Source organism: Ceratotherium simum, chromosome 23 (genome assembly GCF_057802395.1).
Source record: "Ceratotherium simum simum isolate JZ-2026a chromosome 23, ASM5780239v1, whole genome shotgun sequence".
NCBI lineage: Eukaryota > Metazoa > Chordata > Mammalia > Perissodactyla > Rhinocerotidae > Ceratotherium > Ceratotherium simum.
Genome location: NC_141922.1, coordinates 47904440 through 47915933, shown reverse-complemented (window position 1 = coordinate 47915933; position 11494 = coordinate 47904440).

The following is an 11494-nucleotide window of genomic DNA, read 5'->3' as shown; positions in this document are numbered from 1 at the left end:
ATTGCAGGATAGAAGTAAATGTCACTCTTTTATATAGCCAAGCAGATGCAACCAATTCCCTACATGTTCTCAGGATAAACAATAACTAGTCCTCAGGTAGGAGGACTTGCAAGCACTGTTGGTCATACATATTTCATCCTAGATTCACATCGTAAGTGGAGTGACCATCTGTGTTAGCTGATTGTCTTTATCCAAAGGACAAATAAACTTTTCATATCTTTATGACACAAGGTAGTTTTGAAACTTGGAGCTAGGTGCCCCCGCCCCCACCCCGGGCCCAAGTTAGGCTCCTACCCTCCGGTAGAAATCAGGACATGGGGTGCTATCTTCCTTGATGACTGCATTTCAAAGAAATGGCTCCCAGGTCTTAAGAAAGACATCTCTGTGTTATAAAATTGACCAAGACCTGTCTAGTCTCCAAAAGGATTTATGTACATTCCAAAGACATGAGGCAGTGCTTACAATTAAGTTTTCTAAAGGAAGTGTTCTGAGTAAAAAAAGTAGGGGAAGAAAATGTCTTCAACAGGGAGAAGTAACCCTCTTATTTTTAATTTGTATTTGTCGTTACACTGATTATACAAAATTAGGCTTTTTTGAAAGCCTGGAAACTGGGCTAGTTGTTTCACGTTGTGCACATAACTTTTTCTTCATATAATATCATTTTGAGGAGGACCCTATCCTCAAGGAAATTACTTTTTCATGACTAAGTAAAACAATGATCCATACACAAAAAAATAAGATAATTACAAATTATAGAAAGAGCTAAAAATTAAATGAAGACGGTGTTGTGAGAGAGAATGTGTGTGAGGTGGAAAGAATTAATTTGCTTTGGGGGTTACGAAACACCTCTCTTACCAAGTGACACTTAACAATGTGATATTATGGAGGAGAATGAGCCATCCATGCTGAGGGGTGGGGGAAGAACTTTCCAGGCAAGAAGAGCTGGGGGCAATATGGCTGGAAGGCAATGAGGAGGATGGTGTGAGATGGTCGGAGAGATAAATACAGTCCAGAACCTAAAGTGCATTTAGCAGTTTAATCTTATTCTAAACATGATGGAAAAGAGCTGAAAAGTTTTAAGGAGAAATTTATGCCCACTGATGGCTCTGTGAAGAATGGATGTGGGGGAGGGGAGAGGCAAGACTAAGACTCCACTTAGAACACCTGGACTAGAGTGGAGCAGTTTAGACAGAGAGAGGATCTGTCTGCATTAATATGCATTTTAGAGTTAGAACCAATACAATTTGGTAATAGATTAGATATGAGGGAAGGCAAGAATTAAGGATAACTTCTAGGTTTTGGACCTGAGTAATTTAGTGGGTAGGAAAGAGAGTAGGAAGAAGTTTTGTTTTGATTTGGTTTGGTTTTGGTTAATGTTTGTTTTGGGGGAGTGGAAAAAAGAGATCTGTTTTGGATGTAACAAATTGAGAAGACTTCTAGACATCCAGTTGGAGGTATCACGTAGGCAGTTGTCTGGAGATCATGAAAGGACACCACACCAGAGATTTAAACGTGTGAGTCATTAGCCGAGAGATGATTTTTTAAACTGGAATTGGTTAATAATAATATAGTAGCTAACATTTTTTGAATGCTTACTCTGTACAAGACTTACCTTGTCAAGTGTTTTTGCAAATATCATTAATTCTGAAAACACTGTTATTTGTCCCTACCATATAATGAGGCAACTGAGCTTAGGAGAGGTGACTGAGGTGTGATTTTCCCTAGGTCACCCAGCTGGTAATTTGCAGAGTCTAGGAAGAACTCTGCTGAGTCCAACAGCAATGCCTTAACCGCCCTGACCTCTTTAATCAGCTTTTGAACCCTTTCTATTGCTCAATAGATTCTTCCTCTTTCATTTGCCAAATCCCTGATGACACATTTGAACAGCTGCTATAATGAAACCCAACATTGTATTCTTTTACTCTAAAAGAAATGTCATCCCAACCCAAAGGGGGAAAACCAGGCTATGAGCAAGGCTCACAGATAAATCAGTCATGGATGGTATTAGAGTTAATCCATCTTTATTAGGCCCCTTGTGTAGAAGTTTCTGTGTTGGGTCTATGTAGCCTAGAAAGACTTATGATGTGGACCTGTATTCTCAAGTTGCCTAAATTCTTGTTGTAGAAGAAAATAAATACATACATGACAGTTAAAAATGATAGACAGATGTAGATATATATGCCAAAGAGTGGCAGAGAGAAATCATTGATTTATTAAACAAAAGTTACTGAAATCCTCTGTGTGCCAGGCACTGTTGAGGGACTTGGTATATAGTATGTCAGTGATGGTGCTCAGGGCAAGCTGCCCCAGGAAGCACCACTCTGGTATGCAGATTATTTCGAGTTAAAGACAATAAAGACTCAGAGAGCTCAAGAAAAATATTTGAGTTTCCCCTCCCAAACTGCCTAAAAAATTTAAAACCAAAAAATCTGTTTTAAGAAGGGGTTATTATCATGACTGCTATAAAAGATAATTTAGGATAGAGGTTACAATAGAAAAGGCACCAACAAGCCCATCTTATCGGGAGTTCTGTCTCTCTGGCCATATTCTTTGGATGGCCCTGCGAGGAGTTGTCAGACAATCATTTACAAGAGAAGTCTCCATTTGTAAAGGTATCTCCCTCTCTGTATTAGAAAAAGGGGGGGTGAGCTCATTTCTAGTAACTTATCAATGTGGAAGGTGAGGCCTTGGGCTGCATAATAACATTACTCTTGTTTACTGTGCTTTAGTGGTAATCTCCTGTAACTGACTCCCCCCACCCCCAAAATCCTCCTTTGTCATTGGCTGAAAATGATATTTAAGACAAAAATTTCTGCTATTGTGTTGAAAAACGCAGTGTCCCTACTTTCTCCCATGTATACATGTTATTAAACTTGATATTATTTTCTCCTGCTAACCTGTCTTGTTGATTATTTGGCCAGCCAGAAGAACCTTAAGAGAAAGGGCAGAGGGAGATTCTCCCTCTTCCCCCGACATCAGGAAACAAGACAGACACATGCACACGTCTCTTTAGTCTTTTTAATCTCTGACAGCCCACTCACCCCTCCTAGGTCTTTTACATGCAGATCACACAGCTGTGTGATCTCAATTTCAGAGTGGTATTCACAGGCAAAGAGCCTGGCTGGCAAAATACAGTCAGAAACTAGGGCCAAGATTTTGTCTTCTAAAACCAAAATTATTTTTGCACTATTCTTCAGCTTTTGACTGGTATGCTCTTTTTTATTATTATTGCTCCATGAAATATGTCGAACAGTGGCATTAAAAAAAGATATGTTGAAGCCTAACTCCTGGAACCTGTGAATGTGACCTTATTTGGAAAAAAAAGATCCTTGCAGATGTCATTAAGTTAAGGAAGTCGAAATGAGGTCAGCCTGGATTAACTGGGTGGGGCCTAAATCCAATGACAACTGTCCTTATAAGAGACAGAAGAGGAGAAGACACAGACGGAAGAGGAGAAGTTCCATGTGAAGACAGAAGCAGAAATTGGAGTGATACAGCCATAAGCCAAGGAATACCAGGAGCCACCAGAAACTGGGAGAGGCAAAGAAGGATCCTCCTCTACAGCCTTCAGAGGGACCGTGGCCCTGTGGACTTGTGGCCTCCAGAATAGAGAATAAATTTCTGTTCTCTTCCTAAACCACCAAGTTTATGGTAATTTGTTAATGGCAGCCCCAGGACACTAATACATTCCATTTTTAAAAATAGACTTTATTTTTTAGAACAGTTTATGATTTCTAGAAAAATTAAGAAGCTAGTACATAGAATTCCCATATACTCTGTACTCAGTTTTCCCTATTATTAGAATTTTACATTAGTATGGTACATTTGCTACAATTAAATGAACCAATATTGATACGTTACTATTAACTAAAGTCCGTAGTTGATTCAGATTCCCCTAGTTTTTGCCTAACATCCCTGTTCTAATCCAAGATCTCATCCAGAATACCACACTACACTTAGTCCTATCTCCTTAGGCTTTTGCATGCTTTTTGGTCCAGCAATTCAACACCCAAGAATTTACTGTAAGGTAGTAATCATAGTTCTGTGTAAAAATTGAGCCACAATGATGTTTACTGAGGCATTGCTTAAAAATTATTGAAGAGCCAAAGACCTTTTGCTTATGTGGGTTATATCTATCCGTATTTGCCATAGTAGAAAGTAAAACTGAGAAGGGGCCAGCCCAGTGGCGCAAGCGGTTAAGCGCGCACGCTCTGCTTCGGCGGCCCGGGGTTCACAGGCCCAGATCCCGGGCGCTCACCAACACACCGCTTGTTAAGCCATGCTGTGGTGGCGTCCCATATAAAGTGGAGGAAGATGGGCATGGATGTTAGCTCAGGGCCAATCTTTCTCAAGAAAAAGGGGAGGATTGGCATCAGATGTTAGCTCAGGGCTAGTCCTGCTCACAAAAAAAAAAAAAAAATGTTAAATATTTATTAATTCATTAAAAAAAATAATATGCCCATTACATGTTACTACATCTTTATGAAAAATAACTATATTTTCCAAAATGACAAAAAAAAATTGGTGAGAAGAATGGCATTGTTTTACATTTTTGCAAATGTTTAAATGTTGAAATAAGATAAATAGAAGAAAGCTGGGTTCTCATATATGTATTCAATCCATTACAAAACACATGTCTGTAGCCTCTGGAAAACTCCACTGTTCACCTGTGAGAGAATGAGAGGGAGAAAGGCAACAACATCTTAGAATTATTATGAAAATAGGTTCGACTTCATGGACCCCCTGAAAGGGTCACAGGGAGTCTTAGGGTCATACTTTGAGAAATTCTGGCTTAAAACAACAAAAAGTTTGAAACAACATAAAAATATCAAATAATAAAGAATATCATTAAATATTCATGCTCAATCTATGGTATTATGAGATCTTCCACACTATTATACTAGAACCTACAGAATTCTTGTTAACTGAATTGAAACCTTTTTTTTGTCCTCTTACTCTCTTGTTATGCTAGCAGAGGTACTCCTGTCACCGACCAGAAGTATCCCTGTCACGGATTAGTGCCCCAAGAAACTCAAGGGTGGGTTTGGAAGCATTTATCTGTTTTTCCAAGTTGTTTTTTTATGTTAAGGAGACACAACCAGCAGCCACCCTGAAGCTAACCAAGCCTCCCTACAAGAGCTATGCCCAGGACCTTGCCTTATTTTAAAGATTTTATTTATTCAGTTTTTTCCCCCCAAAGCCCCAGTAGATAGTTGTATGTCATAGGTTCACATCCTTCTAGTTGCTGTACGTGGGACTCGGCCTCGCGTTGGACGGAGAAGTGGTGCCTCGGGGCGCTCCCGGGATCCGAACCCCGGCCGCCAGCATCAGAGCGCGCGCACTTAACCGCTAAGCCACGGAGCCGGCCCGGACCTTGCCTTATTTTAATAGACGATCTCTTCAGGAGAAGATTAAGCCTCATTACCGTAATCTTCAGTGTATGCAGAAGCATGTTTTCCAACTGAGCCTGCACAAGGAATACCCACCTCTCCCTTTTGAATATTCGTTCCCCAACTGAAATACATTCCTTCTTCCCTTTGTTCAAGGACACCATGACCTTGGAAATGATTCCTCATGGCCTCCTATTTGTTGCAAATACACTTTACTTTATGACACAACTTCCACTGGTGTAGAGTCTTGTTTAACTCACCAGGAGGCAAGCCCACTTGGTTCCGTATCACCCCTCCTTCTTCTAAGAATAATCCTTTGTTTCTGCGTTTTCCCTCCAGCTTGGTGAGTGTTTTTTCCCTTTCACTTCATCCAACACTCCCCTCTGCAGGGTCCTTCCGGTAACACTTAACCCTGCTCAAGACTTTCTCATATTAAAAAAAAAAGTTTCACCTCTTTCCATCTACCTCTCTCTTTCTCCTTCCTCTTTTTATTACAGCCATATTTCCTTTTTTTTTCTTCCCTTCTTTCTAAAGTAATAAGGTAAAAATAAAAAATCACAATTATATGCAATATACAAAGTGAAAGTACTACATGATCCCTAAACTCCACTAAAATAATCACAACTCACAGTCTGGTGTTAGGTTTCCACATTTTGTTTTTCCATAAACTAATTGCACATACTGTTCTAGAACTTGCTTCTTAAACATTTATATGTTAGTACATTTAAATTTCCATCGTTATTTTTTTATTTATTTTTTTATTTTTTTAAGATTTTATTTATTCATTTTTTCCCCCCAAAGCCCCAGTAGATAGTTGTATGTCGTAGGTTCACATCCTTCTAGTTGCTGTACGTGGGACTCGGCCCCGGGTTGGACGGAGAAGTGGTGCCTTGGGGCATGCCCGGGATCCGAACCCGGGCCGCCAGCATCAGAGCGCGCGCACCTAACCGCTAAGCCACGGAGCCGGCCCTCCATCGTTATTTTAAACCACTATATATTCCATAGTATAGCTGTACCAATATTTATCCTATTTCCTATTGAACATTTTGATTTTTCCAGCTTTCTGCTATTAGAAACCATGTGAAATGGTACATATACTTTTGCACACTTTTTAAGTATTATGGCACATGTCTAGAAATTGAACTACTTGGATCAAAGAGTACAAACATTTTAAGTGTTAGTGAATAATGGCAAAGTCCCTCCTAAGAGTTTGTACCTATTGACACTCCCACCAATAGCTTAACTTAATTATGGCCGGACATCTTGAAGCAGCTGTCTATAGCAATTCTCACTCTTGCACCTCTCTGGTTACTCTCTAGTCCCTCCTCAGCCCGTTTAATCTGGCTTCTGTCTGAACCACTCTCTTGACATTTGCTCTTGCCAAAAATGACTAAATCTAGGGGAAGTTTTCCTTCTATTTGATGTGGCTGACCACTCTCTCACTTTTTCTCCTTTTCCGATGGTTCTCTTCCCTTTTGTGACACCACACATCCTTATTTTTTTCTCCTATGTTTGCTCCTTTCTTGGTCAAGCATCTTACACCAGGTTCAGTCTGGGTCTTCTTATCTTCTTATTCTATACCCTTTCTCTGATCTACCTCATTCTCCTCTATGGTCTTAATTGACATGTAGACATCAATGACTCCCAAAGTCAGCCCTCTCTCCTGAACTCCAGATTGACTTCATACTAAACCTACCCACTTGAATGTTCCACAGGAAACTCCATGTTCCAAACTGAATGGGAGGAAGACTATCCTCTACTCACTCTGGGTCTTTTCTGGCTGGGCTACGAGTTAAATTGACATGAGACCAAATAGCAGGAGAAAATCAAACAAAGCTTTATAACACGTATACATGGGAGAGACCAGTGAAACTGAGTTTCTTGACCAATGGCAGAGGTTTTCACCTTAAATAGTATATTCAGGTAGACAAAAGAGGATGTTGGGGGTAGGGAGATTCAGCTATGGGAGATTACCAGAAATCACAGTAAACAAGAGTAATGTTATTATGCAGATTTAAGTCCTTGCCTTCCACGCTGATAAGAGTTTCTAGAGGGGCCAGCCCCGTGGCTTAGCGGTTAAGTGCACATGCTTCGCTACTGGAAGCCCAAGTTCAGATCCCAGGCGCGCACCGACGCACCGCTTGTCTGGCCATGCTGAGGTGGCATCCCACGTACAGCAACTAGAAGGATGTGCAACTATGACATACAAGTATCTATTGGGGCTTTGGGGAGAAAAAGTGGGAAAAAAGGAGGAGGATTAGCAATAGATGTTAGCTCAGGGCCGGTCTTCCTCAGCAAAAAGAGGAGGATTGGCATGGATGTTAGCTCAGGGCTGATCTTCCTCACAAAAAAAAAAAAAAAGAGTTTCTAGAAATAAGGTCATCCCCCCTTCTTCCTGGTACAGAGAGGGAGATAACTTTACAAATGGAGATTTCCCTTATAAATGTAAATGTCTCTTACAAAGAATAACTTCTACTTTTACTTGGAATGGGCTTAGCAAGGACCCTCTCAGTCTATCCATACCCAGAGTTAAATTCTTTTAGGCAGTTAGTGGGGTGGGGTGGGGGGTGGGGTCAAAGTTTCTTTCAGAGAAAATAATCAAGGTAAACATATTTTAAGGTGGCCAATTCGGATCCCCCACAAAACTGACCTTTTCATTCCTCACTACAATGCTCACCCTAAACTTGCTTTCCTTCTTGTGTTTCACATGTCAGCAAATAATACCACCATCTATCCAGATAAGCTTGATGCTCTCTCCCTCACTTCCTCCTCCCTCTACTCTCCAACTTCCCATCATTCATTTCTAATTAATCACAAGTCCTGTCAATCCTATCTCCAAAGATATATTTTCAATCTGACAACTTTGTCTACCCTATCGTACTATCACACTTCAGATCAACACTGTCTCCTTACACATTTGCCTGATATTTAAAAAGTAAACCCAGACAAGTCACCCTCTGGCTTAAAACATTTTGAAACCGGCAAACAGTTAGCCATTGATGATTAAGTAGCTAGGAACTAAAGTTGTTTTTCCTTTTTGCAATTACTGGTTATAGCTTTTAGCTGTTCACCCGCCCATTGTTAACTGGGCTCTTTAGGCAATATGCTATCTGACTCCCACTAGGTTCCTATAGATGACATCTCCCTGGAGCCTGGGTCACCATGGTATGGGTGTTTGAGCTGTTTTTCAGGAATTAGGACTCCCTTGTCCACTTCAGGCCGGTTAAGACCACCAGCCTGTCAACTGGGCCTGTGCAGATGTCCAATAAACGACCTTTTGACAACAAGAGGCTAAAAACTGCATCCTGGGGTCATGCCAACGCGGCCACTTTGTGAGCATTCATCCTATGAAGAGGCATGAAGTCTGACTACACTTGCACACACCATTGATTACCTCATCTCTCCTCACCTCTAATCATCTATCTCCACATTTCAGACCACCTTACCCCTTACCCCATAAGTATCCCTGAGTCCCCATTATCAGGGAGGCAGATTTGAGACTTGTTCTCCTGTTTTCCTCACTTGGCTGCCTTATGATTAAACTCTCTCTCTGCTGCAATCTTGTCATCTCAGTGTTTGGCTTTCTGGGCAACAGGCAAAAACGAACCTGGGTGGGTAACAATTTCAGTGTCTTCTCATTATGCTTAGAAAAAATATCTACAAGGTCTGAGTCTGCTGATCTCTCTGATCTCATGTCACACCACACTTCTTGCTGGCTCCTCTGCAGTCACTGGCGTTCTTTCTCTTCCTTTCACGAATAGTATCTTCCTGGACAGGAATCTTCTCCTGGCATCTTCTCACTCTTCAAATCTCAGCTCAGATCTCATTTCCTCTGAAAGTTCTTCCCTGAGCACCATATCTAAAGTAGGGTCCCTGGTTATGCTTCCTGACACCATTCCATGTATTCTTTTTATACCATTTCTCAAATTGTTAAATTTATTGTCTATTTGTTTTATTCCCAGTAAAATCCATATGGGTCGGTGGAAACCATACTTATTTTAAGTACTTACTATAAGTACTTTTAGGGCCTAGCACTTCCTAGTAGTTTGAAAAAATATTTCTTGAATATTGAATGAATGAATGATTGCTCCTTTCCTCAGTACATTTTCCACACTGAACCAGAGTTATCTCTCTAGAGCACAAGCTGGGTCTGTCCCTCTCTCTTCTAAAATCCTCATGATTTTCCATTACCCTAGGACATAACCCTTCAAATTCCAGCTTCTGCTGGCCTTTCATTCTTCTCATCACCCCAAATTCTTTTTATTCAATCTGATATACCCATGCTATCAGCAGTCCCATAAACCCCAGCTATCCTCTAGGCCTCAGTTTTCTCTGTTTCCTTCTACTTTAGTAAGACCATTCTTCTCTTTCCCTTTACCAGCCAGTCTAGATTTTTCTGAAAGGTCTCACTTTTGACATTTACGACTGCACTCAGCCTTCCTTGACTCCTAGGTATGGGTCTCTTCCTGTGGGCTCCCCAAGCTGTCTTTACCCACTGCTAAATAGTAGCTGCCAAAGATTTCCAGATCCTAATCCATGGAACCTGTGAATATTACCTTATATAACAAAAGAGGCTTTGCAGATATGATTAAGTTAAGGATCTTGAGATGGGGAGATTATCCTGGATTTTTGGAGAAGGCCTTAAATGTAATCACAGTGTCGTTAGGGGGAGAGGGAAAAGAAAGAAAGCATGTGACCATGGAAGCAGGGAGAGATTTGGAGATGCTATGCTGCTAGCTTTAAAATGGAGGCAGGAGCCACCAGCCAAGGAATGCAAAGAATGCAGCTCTAGAAGCTGGAAAAAGCAAGGAAACAGATTTTCCCTTCAGAACATCCAGAAGGAACCAGTTCTGCCGATACCTTGACTTTAGCCTTGTGAAACTGATTTTGGACTTCTAGCCTCCAGAACTGGAAGAGAATAAATTTGCATTGTTATAGCAGCAAAAGGGAACTAATAAACCCACCCCTGTCACTGTTTTAGCTCCCTTTATTGCAATTGCCTGGCCCTTGGTCTGTATTCCCAACTAAACTGAAAACTCTTTGAGGACAAGCATTATGTCTTATTCACAATGACTTTTAATGAGCCTAGCAGAATGCCTGACACAAATGTGCTGAATTGGTATTTCTTGAATATTGTTAAATAATTATGGCATATGTTCATAATAGAATATTAGATATCATTAACATGAAACTATAGAAAAATATCTAATGTCATTACAAAATGAAAATGTATTTAGTGAAAATTGTGTTTCCTAAAAATATATATACTATGACTCAAAATTTATAAATTATGTATGTATTATGTATAGAATAGTCATAAAGATTAATAACAATGATGTCTAGGTGTTGGGATTATGATTATTTTATTTTAACCATCTAAACTATCTGTAATTAAATTTGTTTCTGCAATAAACAAATATTTATTTTGTAATAAAAAATATGATGCTTTAAGAAGAAAGATCTCTAATGATATTTAAGCTGACCATGAGTTAATAACACAGTATTGCTATTCAAAGGTAAAATCTTGCACAGGATATGAAATTAGGAGCATACTGTATGTTCAAACCCAAAATAGTATTACTCATTAGACAATAGTGCTAATTAAATGTCCATGTATTCAGGTATCAGGAAATCTTTTCTGGACAATATTACACATTCCTTAGTTCTGTAATCAAAAGAGATGACTACGCATTGCTATATAAGCACAGCATGGTGAAAATGTGCAGATGTTGGAAAATTCAGACCAAAATTACTATGCAGAAAAATCGAGCCAAATAAATACAAGATTTTGATGTGAAGTGGCATTGCTAGTATTATTTCTTAAGAGATATTGAGTGCCTGTTATTTATGACTAGGTCCTGTAGTTTCAGTGGTAATAAGTTAGAGGTGGCATCTCTGTCCTTAGAGAGCTTACATTACAGTGGGGCAAATAGACAATAAACAAAATAAATATATTAAATAATTACAGATTGTTATTAGAGCTTTGATGACCACAAATAAGGAATAATAGTGACTAACAGAGGGGACTTACACTAGAGTAATTAATAAAGAGCTGTCATTGAAATTGAATCCTAAATGAGAAGCAGGAACCAGCCTTCCTAGGA